Below are 15,065 nucleotides of genomic sequence, written 5' to 3'. Positions count from 1 at the left end.
TCACTGACTCGATGGACGCGAGTCTGAGTGAACTCTGGGAGATGGTGATGAACAGGGAGGCCTGGCGTGCTGCGATTCATGGGGTCATAAAGAGTTGGACACGACTGAGCGACTGAACTGAACTGAACTGGAAACAACTCATTTGTCCTTAAGTGGGGAATTCGTTGGATAAGTGGTGGAATGCTATTCACCAACAGCACACACAACAACCTGGACGGATCTCCAGAGAACATCAGAGAACGCTGTGGTTCACCCGTTCTTCCTCCACCCCTGCAGGCTGGCACAGTAGTAGTCCTCAGGATTGCGGGTTTCACGCCTGTGCCTGCAGCACCAGGAGGAAATGAGAGAGGAAGAGGGACGCTGAGAAAAGAAGGAAGGGGAGACAGAGTCCATGCATTGCAGTAGCCACAATCCAGCCACAGCCCAGCAGGACTACAGAGCTTCCACCAGCCACCTCACTCAAGGATGTGCCCAGACCGCCTGGGCATATGGGCAATGAAGCTATGTGCCCTTTGAACAGCTCCCTGATGTCACCCATATTCAGGATCAGACCACTGCACCCTACCTGCAGACCACCTATGCGACTTCTTATGGACAGACTCTCCTTGGGTGCGCAGGTGCGTTGTCAGCCCGTCCCCATAGGTGCAGTGTCAGCCTGTCCCCACAGGCATGTTGTCCGCCCATCCAGGGGCCCAGAACTGGGACTTGTGATGCCACCACGGCTACAGTTCCTACCCCCCCCTCCCCCGGCCCCCCAGGCCTCTTACCCAGCTCAGTCTGCATATGGCACTCAGTCTGCTCACCCAGCCTACGGGCAACAGCTGGCAGCCATGGGGCCTGCAGGACTGTAGGATGGTAACAAACCCCCTGAGACAAATCAACCTCAATCCAGCACGAAGGGTTACAAAGAGCCCAGCCTTCCCCAGGTACCTGGGAGCTATCTCATGATGCCAGTCCCATCCCCACCATCCTATCCTCCCACCAGCTAGTCCTCTGCACAGCTGACTAGTTAGGATCAGAGCAGTTCCAGCAGAACACCCGGGGGCAAAGGAGAAGCGATGGACAGTGCCGTAGCTACTATAGTTGACAAAGCAGCTCCGGGGCAGCCCCAAATGGGACCCTGTAGTCAGACTCCAAGTCAGTATAGCCAACTGAGCGGTGCTAGGGATGGCAGAGTTCATACCCACGGGACCTCCCCAGGAGCAAGGGTGTTTGCGGTCAAGAGTCTGGAGGATTTTCTGAATTAGAAGAGAACCAGAGCATGAGCGACCTCAATAACCCAGGCAGGAGAATAGGGGGATTTAGTTGTGGAGGCATGGGCAGAGGTGAGCAGAGAGCAGCACCCCAGGGAACAGGGATAAGTGCAAACCTTTCTCCTTTTATCTAATTTAGTTTCATCCATAGGATTTTCAATGGAAAGGACAGAAAAACGTAAGACATTTATTTCTTCATTTCCGTGAATAATCTGATAAGCCCAAGCTGTCCTCCAAAACGTGGAGATGTCAACTCTGTGGCATGTCTATAGCAGCAGGTTGCTTTCTTCCCTGCCAATATACTTGATTGGGTTGAAGAGAGTAAAGAAAGCTTTTGACACTAGAGCTTTCTGTTCCCTTCATAGCTTCCAGAGGTTGAAATCCTCTGTGGGTAATAGACTTGGGGAAGAACACACAGAACCCTTCTAACAATCCCAGGTTTTTAACTGATTGCTTCTGAACGGCTGTCTTGAAATTCCTGGAGGATATAGTGCAGATAAGGAGTGCAGCTGTTTTCCACAACATCTGTCCTCAACTTCTGTCTGTACTTGGGACTGTGGCACGTAATGATGAAGATCTTGGTCCCATTACCCTTCAACTATGGCCTGAGGTGCACCTGGCACACAGAAAAGCCCGAAAGGTTTTTTATTTGTTTTTATTCTAAAATTTTATTTACTTATTTTAATTGGAGGCTAATTACTTGACAATTTGGTAGTGGTTTTTGCCATACACTGACATGAATCAGCCGTGGGTGTACACGTGTTCCCCATCCTGAACCCCCCTCCCACCTGCCTACCCATCCTATCCCTCTGGGTCATCCCAGTACACCAGCCCTGAGCACCCTGTCTCATGCATTGAACCTGGACTGGAGATCTATTTCACATAAGCCCAAAAGATTTTTACAGGGTATATATATATATATATATATATATATATATATATATATATATAATGATAGGATAACTGTCCCCATTGGGGATTTTGAGAAATCTAAATTGGTTTGACCATTCTGATTGATGGCATAATCTGGTTTAGGAAATTTTGTTTAGATCAGTAGCATAACTGCTGCCTGTGCCTGCCCTTCCGCTCCGTCCTCCCATACCTTCTTCCCCTTCTGGTGTCTATACTCTGATGAAGGTGAAGTATAATGTTGTTTAACATAATCCAGAAGGCTTCATTCTATGTGTGTTTTATCCCTGTATAAACTAGTAAAAAATTATGCAGAATGTTAATACAAGTATAAATTGTATTTGATGCCATGATTGGTTTAAGGAAAAACTGAAGAGAAATTCTTTAAAAATGTACATCAAGATTAAATACATTAAAATGTTGATCTTTCCTAAAAAGCCAGTGTCAACAGCTTACATGAGGAATCCGTGCGGTGGTGTAAATGTATCATATCTTGACAGTATCAATGTCAGCATCCTGGTTGTGTTACTGTTCTATAGCTGTGAAGATGTCACCACTGTGGAAACCAGGTAAAGGATTCCTGTGATCTCTTTGTATTATTTCTTACAACTACATGTGAGTCTCCAATGATTTCAAAATAAAAAGTTTAAATTTTTTAAAAGTGTTGATCTTCATGTTAACGTATGGATATATTGGCATGCCTTCTGTTTAGCAGAGTGATTAGGTAAAGAGTTCCCTGCTCCACAATCTTCTGCTATATCTGACCTACCATTTATTTTATTATTTTTTACAATGAAATATAGTTGATTTACAATATTATGTCAGTTTCAGGTGTATAGCATAGTGTTTCTGCAGATTATACTCCATTATAACTTATTATGAGATAATGGGTATAATGCTCTGTGCCATATGGTATATCCTTGTTTCTTATCTATTTTATATAATATATAGTAGTTCATATCTGTTAATACCACACTGATAGTTTTGTCTCTCCTCCCTTCCATCTCCTCTTTGGTGACCATAATTTGTTTTCTATGTAACCAAGACATGGTTGCTAACCAATTGTCTATTAACAAATGAATGGATATGGAAGATACACACACACACACACACACACACACACACACACACACACACACACACAACCTCCCTGGTAGCTTAGATGGTAAAGAATCCACCTACAATGCAGGAAACTCAAGCTCGAGCCTTGGTTCAGGAAGATACCCTGGACGAGGGCATGGCAACCCACTCTTGTTTCCTTGCCTGGAAAATTCCATGGACAGAGGAGTGTGGCCAGCTACAGTTCAAAGGGTCACACAGAGTTGGACATAACTAAAGCAACTTATTAGGCACGCACATGCATAGATATAGATGTGTAGATTACAGAGACACACATGCATAGGCACACTATGCAGCTTTGAAAAAGGAAGGAAATCCTGCCTTTTATGACAGCAGTGATGGAACGAGGGCACTATGCTAGGTGAAATAAGATAGACAGTGTAAAAACATATACGAAATTGTATCACTTATGGGCTTCCCAGGTGGCAGTAATGGCAAAGAACCCATCTGCCAATGCAGGAACTCAAGAGAAGAGAAAATGACAACCCACCCCAGTATTCTTGCTTAGAGAATCCCATGGACAGAGGAGCCAAGGGGTCACAAGAATTGAACATGACCTAGCAACAAATCTACCACCATACACACATACACAATTCTGTCATTTGCAGCAACATGCATGGACCTAGGAATTACTATATTTAGTGAAATAAATCAGACAAAGACAGATACTGCATTTTGTCACTTATATGTGGAAATTAAAAAAAAATACAAATGAATCTATACGCAAAACAGATTCAGTTTACTTTGAGATGCTTCTCTACTGCAGTTCCTCCACAACTGTTTATTGCTTTAAACTTCAAAGGCCACATCAGCCATTGTGAGATACAATTTTGCACTACAACATTATGATAACTTTGCTAAAAATTGAGGGAAAATGTGAAACAATTGCTCATTTTATTTAGAAATTCTTGACCTCATTTTTATTGATGTTTCGTTTTTGGTATCATACTCTGAGAAAATTGTCAGATATTTTGAAAGAATGCTAAATAATAATGATATGATACTTAGACCTAAAAAAACAAAATATTTGTAAAACCAAAGTATAGTCTGTGTTTTTTAAAGAAAATGAGTGCAGGGGTGTTTATTTTTGGAAAGCCTGAGGTTGTCCAGATGATGGTGCTAGAACAGTGTTTTTAAATCATGTGAGAACTGGAAACTCATTCTGGGTCATTCAATGTCACTGATGGATCCTTATTAAACACATTGAAAAATGATTTTTCCAGGCCAATCATCATTGCCATCGTTTTCATCATCAAATACGTATGGGAAAGTTCACAGTCTTTGTGGCTTTCACAGCAATACCAGAAATCCTTAAAAGGCCAGCAACCCTGTTCACACCAGGAATTCTTAATTTCATTTATTCATGAAGTACTTGTTTAACTTATTAAAGGGACATACTCACAAATAGAAGAGCTTATTAAGAAGGCCAGCTGGGCATCCCCACTACAATGTAAGTATCTTTTAATGAGCTTGTCAGACATGTCATAGCCAAGAGATTTTTCATATGTTGTATGTAGAAAAGAAGTATTTTTTAGTTATAACCATTAACAGGGGGATTAAATTAAATGAAGAGGAAGTTGATTTTTACATTTGAGAAAAGTAACATCTTACCTGTAGTAAAAGAAAATAAATGATATGCATGTTTAATATAACTGTTGTGAAAAACAACGTCAGACATCGGACTAACACTCAATGTAGCCATGATTCCACTTTGGTTTATGAAAGAAAGTTGACCTTCAGATTTTCAGAATTGGAAAAAATAAAACCACACAGAACAGAGAACAAATAATAGGAAGAAAAGTCTTTTTTCTTGAGTGTCTGTACGCTTGTAAAATGTACTTTATCGTTTCTCACCTGGGTATTAAGCCTTATGTCAAGCTGAAGAACTATCAGAAGAAAGCAAAGAAACAGCTTCTCAAAAAGTGCAATTTAATTGCATACATCTGAACACTGTCTTGTAGGTGTCAGATTACAAAGACTATAGCATATAAAAGTAACCTTCTCAAAACATGAACTTTTTCCAACCCTCAGAATAAAGGAAGATTGATGCATTTTCACACTGAGTACTGAAAAATAAATTCACATTCCCTCATTCTCTCTCTGTCTCTCTGTTAAACACACACACGCACACCACTGTGAATAATTTAATCTCTTTTAAATTACCATTCTAATCTCCTATTTCCTACTTGCCTATGATCTAGAACAGAGCTATAATTATCAATTTACACTGTACATTTACAGAGAATTTCATATATTTTAAAGGCTTCATAAATGTATTTTACTGTTTGCTTTTAGCACATGTCTTAGAGCTGAGAATGCTGATGATCTAGTTCCTGGATGTCAGTAAAAGAGAAATGAAGTAAATCGTGCCTCCTGCAAAGTGTAGGGACCTCCAAAGAGGAAAATCCAGAATTGCAAGCATTGTTTCCATGAAGATGACTCTCAGGTTTCTACCCTAAGCTGCCTAGGAGAGGCATGTTCCATTTGCATTTGACCCATGTACCTAAACTCAGTTAATATCTCTTCTCCTGTGGTTTCAATATTGTGTTAATTTGTGGTATCTTTCTCCCTGGGACCCAGATGGGATGCTCAGATCCTTCTTGCACTCTCTCTGGGAGTTCTTTCTCACATTTCATCCAGTAATGGGCTAATTCTGCAGATTTTATTCTTTCTCTACAAAATATCTTGGTTGCTTTTGTCTTTGTCATTCCAGTGTTACCTGCTATCATCCAGGTCAAATAGATTGTGGTCATCAGTCTCCTCTACTTTCTTCCTCCGATTTCAGGACATCCACATGCTGTTGATCACTCCCCTAATCCATACCTTCAGCATCTCTCCATCAGCTACTGAGTTAAGCCCCAAATCCCCATCTTCATCATCAGTATGCTGGTTTATCTTTCCTTCAGACTGAGTTATGTGTATCCCAGCCTTGCTGCCTTGACTTTTCTGAAGACACCCTAATTATCCTGCTGGCTCCTGCTCTTTTTGTGGTTTAACCTACCAAACCCAACTCCTGTTGAAATCCACTTCATTCTTAGACACCTGTTTCAAATGCCACATTCTCAAAACACCCTCTCCTGCCCACCATATGGTCCCTGTCACGCCATGTGAGTTTTTCTCTAACCGTACCTTCCTTCATATTACTGGCATTTGTGCAGGTGTCTTTCCTGTCCTGGATTGTAAGCTTTCTGAGGACAGAATCTTTAATTTATCATCAAATTTTCCAAATAACCAGGCCTAAGAATTCAGTGAAGTGGAGAGTATATATTTATTTAACTGAAGTAGTAATAAATGAATTTAAATGAAAGTAAAATTGAATATTTTTGTTGTTAATTTTATTTTATGAAATTACTTTTCCCTTACCCAGCTTTCAAACATTGCTTCAAAAAGTGCTGCTTAACAAAAACATATTTTAGTTTCCATGAAAGATTTTTATGCTTGAAAGTGAAGGTGAAGTCATTCAATCGTGTCTGACTCTTTGCGACCCCATAGACTGTAGCTTATGAGGCTCCTCCATCTATGGAATTTTCCAGGCTAGAATACTGGAGTGGGTTGCCATTTCTTCTCCAGGGGATCTTCCTGACCCAGGGATTGAACCCGGGTCTCCTGCATTGCAAGCAAATGCTTTTACTGTCTGAGCCACCACAGAATCTCATTTATGTATATGTGTGTGTATATATATATATATATATATAAAAGTTGGCTAAAGCTCAGATATCAGTAATATCAGCAAAGGACAGGAAAACATTGCAAATGCAAGTATTAACTTGTATCATCAGCAAATACTTATTTGTTAACAGCACTAACCCAAGTAGGGTATCAAATGTAAATCAATGCCTGACTTGGTAATAAAATGAACACATGTACACCTGTGGCAGATTCATGATGATGTATGGCAAAACCAATATAATATTGTAAAGTAATTAGCCTCCAATTAAAATAAATAAATTTATATTAAAAAAGAAATAAAATGAAAGCAATCTTCAAATTTTTTATCTACTACAGTTTTAGTTTTCACCAATGGTAATAATTTCTATCCTTAATGTTAGAGAACAGCTTCACAGTTGTTTAACTATCATTCACTTATTCTTTCTTTTTGCTATTTAATAAACATTTATTGCTCAATAGGGCATACATAGGGAATCAAAATTATCTTTATTTTTGCTCTTACATCTACTTGTATAGGTTGATGGAAATGTGTACTGAAGCTCACCATAACACATGTTAAATTCTCCCTGGGCCTCTAAGTGCTGAAAGGACTGTAATTTGGGGGAGGAAAATGTAGGTTTCGGTAGGAAGGACAGAAGACCTTTCGAAATGCTGAAACATTTGAGTAGAGAATTGAAATTTTTCTAGTTGTCCACCCAGACAAGGAAGGTAACAGCATCCTGGAGAGAAGTAGGTTCATGTAAACAGAAGCAGGGTGGGGAGGAGCCAGGTCAGGCTTGAAGACTGTGGCTCTGCACAGCTAGGGCAGGAGTGAGTGAAGGCCAGCCTGGCACAACCTGCCAAGACTTGGGGGTTTTACAAGGCCTGCAGATATGGGGAGGGGCCAAGCAAGGGGGTGCTTCAGGTTTTATCATAGGAAGAGTTTGGGAAACAGAACAGAAGGATGTGAATGGACAAGCCCACATGTTGGTGAGTCAATGGAAAGTTCATGCATCAGTGAGATCGACAGATAAACCCTTTACTTAAGATGTAAGAAGGACTTCTATCCAGACGAAAGCTTTAAGGCAGAAGAGAAAAAGTTACATCAAAGTGACATCCAATAATATTTACAGTCTGAAAATATTCACAGATTTATCCCCTCTGAGCTATGTAGAATTCATCCCAGATGGGTAAATGCCTCCTGTCTGTTCCCAGACGAGGTTAGGGGAGGAAATGCCACAACCATTCAGGCTTGCAATGTTGCACAGACCTTAGTGTGGAAGTCCCTTTGGTCTAGCCTAAATTTATTTTCCTGTAGTTTAAGCTCATTTCCTCTTTTCCATCCTTAGGGGAGGTAAAGAACAGATGGTCATAAACCACCAGATAATGACCCTTTATAGACTGGAGACACATATTAAATCATCTCTCAGCCCTCGCTTTCCTGAGTTAAAACAATAGGATCTCTCTATCAGTCTTACTCTTAGGTTTGCTATTCTAAATCTGTATCTTTATTTTCCTATAGCGACCAGCTTTTTCTCATCTCACTTAGATGTTCAACTACAAATAAGATGAGAGTCGTTAACAAATGCATAATTATTTCCAATTACATATTTATATATTCCAACTATACATTCCATATGGAAGCATTTATTCTGGGACCTCTGATTCTGTAATAATTGAATATCATGTTACATTAAAAGAGCAAAACAAAACAGCCTCAGCTTGTTACTTACTGACATCCCAACCACTAGGATTCCACATACTTTTGGTAAACTTGTACTGAGTCAATCTTCTCATTTATGTTTGTAAATTCTAGCTTTTTTTTTAAATTGCAGTAGTAATTTGTTTCATTTCTTTGAATCCCTCTGCTCCTTGGCATTGAATTTGATTTTTTTTTTCCATTTCTGTCATTTTCCCCTTCTTTGGCATTGCTTGACAATTATTATTTATTTTCCTCAAGTAACAGTCAGATTTAACAGTAACAGTAAATAGTTCAGATTTCTGCATTTCCTAACTTTTAAAGATTTTACAACTCGTTGCTCCTTTGAAAGTATTACAAACTTCCCTTTTGCCAGGCTTCTCCAAGAGAGTGGGGGCCTTTGCTGTGTGCTGTTCCTCCGCCTGCCCTACACACTCACTGAAAGAAGTGCTGAAGGTCGAGTACTGACGCTGACTGAGCGCTCCCTTTGGGCCAGACTCTGAGGTGGGCCCAGGGACAACTGTGAGTCATCCTGCCCTGCTCTCTGGGGGTTCTGGGCCCTGGGGGGAGGGACTTCTCTGGCACATGCTTCACAGGGACTGGATGCAACAGAATATCTCAGACGTTTGAACTCTAGGTGATTATGTGAAATATGGTATTATTCTTGAAGTTATTTGCAGATCAAGAAAATGTTAGGTCTCCACTGATTGTTCCTTCCGAGAGGTTCAAATGCATGCCTCCTTTCTAGTCTGTTGTTTGCTATTGTTGTTCAGTGACTAAATTGTGTCTGACTCTTTGTGACCTCGTGGACTGCAACACGCCATGCTTCCCTTCCCTTCACTATGTCTCAGAGGTTGCTCAAATTCATGTCCCTTGAGCCAATGATGCTATCTAACCATCCCATCCTCTGCCACCACCCTTCTCCTTTTGCCTTCAGTCTTTCCCAGCATCAGGTTCTTCTCCAATGAGCCAGCTCTTCACATAGGTGGCCAAAGTATTGGAGCTTCAGCATCAGTCCTTCCAATGAATACCAGTCTATTAGCTATGATTTAATAATAAGCTAAACTAATTGTCTCATAATATCAGTGTTTAATAAATAGGAGGTTAATGCTGGGGTGGATAGTTGAAATATGCTAGGAATAAATCCTAGAGCCTCTACATGACTATTAACTGGTACTAAAAAAGAAAATCAAAATGTGACCTTTCCTTTTATTCCCCCGATCCTCACAATCTCTGTGGATCCTAGTAAGTTCAGACATCTGAGAAGAGACTTTGAACAGTTCTCAGAGAAGGGCATTTTTCCTGGTCTCCCATTCACATGAGCCACGCTTCCGGGTGGACGGCGAGATCCACAGGTTTCTCTCCCGCAGAGCCTGACATAGGGAGGCACTGTGACTCTGCGTCTACCACCAAGGCTAATGCTCAGTGGAAGTCCAATTACATGAAGGACTGAGGATTCTCTTAGGAACTCATTCTAAGGGAAGATGAAGTCCGACACAAGCGTTTTGATCTGGTAACCAAGAATCAAAACTGAAGAAAGTGTTAGTCACTCAGTCATATCTGACTCTTCGCAAGCCCATGGAGCCTGCCAGGCTCCTCTGTCCATAGAATTTTCCAGGCAAGAATACTGGAGTGGGTTGCCATTCCTTCTCCATCAGAATTGAAGGGGGCAGTAATTAAAACACCAAAGGGTTGTCTCTGATCTGAAGCTATTTCTAGTCTTGTCTGACAGAATCATATCTATATTCTAGGAAAAGAGAGATCAGTAAATACAACTCTAAATGGTTAAGTCTGTACAAAAATCTCTAAGAATTTAAATGTAAGCAGCCCTAAATGTAAGCAGAAGCTGAAAAAAGAGGCAATATAACAATTATTATAATCTCATTTGGACCAGAGCCCCAGAGAAACTGAAGTATATAATCATGTCATTAAGCTATACCACAGAATCTGAAGCAAGAACAATGAATTATTCCATTTTACAGATGAAGGTTGACAAGTGATTATTGTATCGCTCCAGGGGCACCTTTCACTGTATTCTATTGAGAAGGATGCCTTGCCCTCAAGAGCATAGCTGGGAGGTCTAGATTTGTATTCCAAGTTTACCCTGTTAAGTGGCTGAGATCTGTCTGGATCTAAGCCACCAGGTTGGTCTGGCGCTAACAGACCCAGAAAGCTAATCAGGACTTCAGAATCAATGGTTTTATAAGGTATTTGTCAAGCCACTGCTAGTAAGGAAGGTCTCTGTTTCCTCTGGTCTCCTATTTTCCCCTAGAAATGGCTTCGGTGCAGGGCTTTTGTTTTGGGCAATCTCAGCCTTGAGCTTTGTTTGCTTGTTTATTTCCTCTGCTGCATTCTTGTTTAGGTTCCCAGCCGTATTTTCCCCCCTCTGCTTATTTGTTTGAGAGCAACTCCGTGTGTCATTTCCTTCATCCTTGGCTTGTACTTTGCCTTTTTACGACCTGCGGTGCTGTAAGGGCCTGTGATGAGGGGATGTGCAGGCCAGCGATCAGAGGGCTGGGGACGCCAGAGAGCAGGCGTGCTGCCAGCAGTGGGGCCCCAGCTGAGCTCAGGAAGGCAGCAGGGGCTCAGTTCCTGAGTAAAAATAGGCCCGAGTTCCTGCTGCAGCCGCCGAGGCACTGCCCGGCTCAGGGAACGGAAGCAGACGCCACACAGGCCTGCACGCTGTGTTTATGTGTTTGGTGCCCTCACTACTCAAGTGCACGTTCCCACTGGGCCACTTTACACCCACATTGTTATCGCTGTTTGTTTTTTAAGGTCACGTTTTATTAAGACAAGAATAACTAGGTTTTTCTAAACTCTTAGTTCACCCATTCTTCCTCTGTTTTGGGTGTTCAGCTTAATGTCTTTTAAACATCAATTTTAAAATGATCCTTTTCTTAATATAAAAATGTTCATTATAGAAATTTTGAAGAAGTAGGAGTATAAAGAAAAAAAAATTCCCTTTTATTCCAGCACCTGAATATAGTAACTATCATATCTCTATACTTGTATATTTCTAATTTGTTTTTAAGGCACAGGCAGGCACCTTAGTAAAGAATGAGAAAGTTTTCATGGTTTTGTTTTGGAATTTTACTTGTTTTAAAAGTTAACATTTTAGCTACTTAGAAAAAACATTTTATGGAAAAAACTATGCAAAGTTTCACTCTGTAGTTTTGAATAAAGTAGTATTTTCGTACAATAAAATGTACCAGTTCCCAGCGTTCAAACGCATTCACTTGTGTAACCATCGCAGCCAAGATGAAAGCATCCCAGTCACTTCAACAAGGTGCTTTGAGCCCCCGCACTGCAGTCCACCTCCATCCCTGCTCCCTGCTGCAGGCAGACACTGCTTTATGTCACTATCAACTAGCCGTGCTGTTTCCAGACTTTCGTATAAATGGAATCACAGTATGCACTCCTTTGTGTCTAGCTTCCCTCAGCATATTTCTCACACATGGTAATAATCACATATGATTATACTCACATGTACTTTAAAATTTGCTTGTCTTCATTTCATATCATAAGCATTTTCCACATCACTAATTATTCCCTTAAAATTTAATTTCCCATGACTATACATTAATTTGTTTTAGGGATATACCATAATTTATCTCATAATTAAGATCTTGTTGTTAATTGCTTCTTTGTTTCAACAGTTTGATTTTATAATCAAGAATGATTATTTTTGAATATATATGTTTGTATGCATGACCTAATTTCTGAGGGATAAATTTATATAAAGGGACTTGTTAAGTTAGAAGGCAGGCAAATTCATAAGGCTTTTAAGATATATTGTGCTAGTTTAATCTCTCACAAGCAATATATACAAATATGTGAAGACAAATAACATTTTGAAGTTGAATGGGAACCTGCAAAAAATATCAGGTTTGGTGGTCCTTAATCAATGGGTGGACACACCTATGGAGTTCTTTTAATATGCACATACATTTTATCTAACTTGGTATGTATTTACAAGGCTCAGATAGTTGTTGTTTTCATTTTAAGTTCCTCAGATGATTCTATTGCATACTCCGTGTTAAGAAGTACCTTGTTTTTACAGATAAAGAAAATGAATCCAAGACAGGCTCACTAAAGCCTCTTGATTGCCCTGTGTTGTTTTTATTTCACTGAGTGAACTTGCCTTTACACTGAATACCCACTACCTGGAAGACAATCAGAATTAAGCAGCTAGGTCTCTCCATGGTAGACCTGTACCTTAAAAGAACTCTTTAAGGTGATGAAGTTGATGAGAGTGCCAGGACCACCTCAGTGCTGAATTGCTCAGTCACGTCCAACTCTTTTCAAACTCCATGGGCTGTAGCCCTCCTGGCTCTTCTGAGCATGGAATTTTCCTTGGCAAGAATACTGGAGTGGGTCACCATTTCCTCCTCCAGGGGATCTTCTCGACTCAAGGATTGAATCCATGACTCCTGATTCTCCTGCATTGCAGGTAGATTCTTTACCGCTGAGCCACCAGGAAAGCCCAGGATCACCTCAGATGACTCCCCAGTTGAAAGGGATCTCAAACAGGGTGTAACTCAAAAATTTACTTGTGTGCACTGCCCAGATCTGAAGTAAACTTTCCTTGACTTTGTCCCCACTCCCCAATCCCCAACTCCGCCTTTTCACATTCCTCTTAGAGGAGACAGAGAAGCAAAGGACTGGCTCACTTGAGCTCAAGAAGGAGTCATTTAATTCACCACATCTGCTGCCCTAGGCTTGTTGCTGGTTTTCCTCTGCACTCCAGCTCCCAGAGTGATGACTACTGTTTCTGCCATCTTCTATCGCAACCAAAGGGGAACAATGGAAGCAAGATACCTTCTACAGCTTCTCTTCTCCAAGCACAGACTGCCTCAGCTTGCTGCCCAGGCTACCATGTCTATTCCATAATTTCTCTGGGTTCCAACAGTCTACCTTCAGGAAGAGCAAGTGCGTTTCACCCAATTGTCATTACATAAGCCACAACGTGGGCTTCCCTGGTAGCTTAGCTGTTTAAGAATCTGCCTGCAGTGTGTGGGGCCTAAGTTCAATCCCTGGGTTGGGAAGATCCCCTGGAGAAGGGATCAGCTATCTGCTCCAGTCTTCTGGCCTGGAGAATTCCATGGACAGAGGAGCCTGGAAGGCTATAGTCCATGGGGTCACAAAGAGTCAGACACCTCTGAGCGACTTTAACTTTCAAGCCACAAAGTATTTCTTCATTGAATTGTTGATGTCTAACAAAGATTTTAGTGAGCTGATTCTTTGAGATTTTATCCACTATTGTCATAGTCCCTCACCGTGTGACTAGATGAGTCTGGAGAGCCACCTTGTGAATCTGGACCATTCTTTTTTTTTTTTTAAGCTGAGCCACGTGGCTTGCAGAATCTTAGCTCGATGACCAGGGACCAAACCTGGGCCAAAGCTCTGAAAGCGCCAATGTACTGTTTTCCCTTAGAGTGAGTACTTTCTCTGGACCCCCTGAGGTAGCTCCGTATTCAACAGACAGTTGGTCCATCCTCCTCGAGAGTTCTCTGGGCATGCCTGCTTCCTGGAGGAAACACTGAGATGTCAAGGTGGGAGTCCTATTTTCACCTGCCTAGTCCTTCCTAGACACGATTTTTAGCATAGTGTCATTTACCATAGCCGCAGCACTCCATCTGCAAGACATCAGGATTTCAGTTATAAATTATTAAAAAGCAAAGAAAAAGAACACTTCCTGAAGAGGGACTTTAAGTTTTCGCAAATAAAATTTACAAAGAGAAAAATGTCAAGTCAAATTATACGAGGATCCTAAAGCACTTTTCAGCACTTAGAATGAAGATAGAGTAATTTTTCTCACATACAAGTCCCTAGAAATTAGTTTGTTAAAAGTACACATCTTCATAAATCATGAACGAAGAGCCATTTGCAACACCACCGCCTCAGGAGACAGTTCCCCTTTAGAGGGTACATTTGCCTCTTCTTCCTGCAACTCTTTCATTACTGGGGACCCCAGATCTCCAAGTATTGATATATAATCCTCTTTTACAGGTTCACATAGGGGAGACTCTGATAATCAATCACTGGGCCTTTCTGATTGATTGACAAATTAATCAAATATTAATAGAAATTCCTGTTATCCAGTGAACTCAGGGCTTCCCCTGTGGCTCAGCTGCTAAAGAATCTGCCTGCCATGTGGGAGACCTGGGTTTGATCTCTGGATTGGGGAGATCTCCTGGAGAAGGGAAAGGCTACTCATGCCAGTATTCTGGCCTAGAGTGAACTCAAGACCCTGTTAGTAGAATGAAACACATATTATACTAAAAAAAAAAAAAAAAATTGAGGGCATCAGAAAAGAGATGGAAAAAAAATGGGGGCTCTGGATGTCCATGAAATCACATATAGTCCCCAACTGACCTTTGAAAGTAGATTTAGCTCATATAACTTCCTCAAGTTACAAATTCTGGTGTGCAAAAAAA

At 41.0% G+C, this 15,065-nt stretch overlaps 1 pseudogene; it reads left to right on the top strand.

The window, feature by feature from the left end:
* Positions 1-391: 391 nt before the first annotated feature.
* LOC138092754 (RNA-binding protein EWS-like) overlaps positions 392-15,065 on the top strand; it is an 82,458-nt pseudogene continuing 67,784 nt past the window's right edge.

The sequence above is a fragment of the Capricornis sumatraensis genome, chromosome 16 (genome assembly GCF_032405125.1).
Source record: "Capricornis sumatraensis isolate serow.1 chromosome 16, serow.2, whole genome shotgun sequence".
NCBI classification, from domain to species: Eukaryota; Metazoa; Chordata; class Mammalia; order Artiodactyla; family Bovidae; genus Capricornis; species Capricornis sumatraensis.
This window is presented reverse-complemented; position numbering and strand designations above follow the sequence as displayed.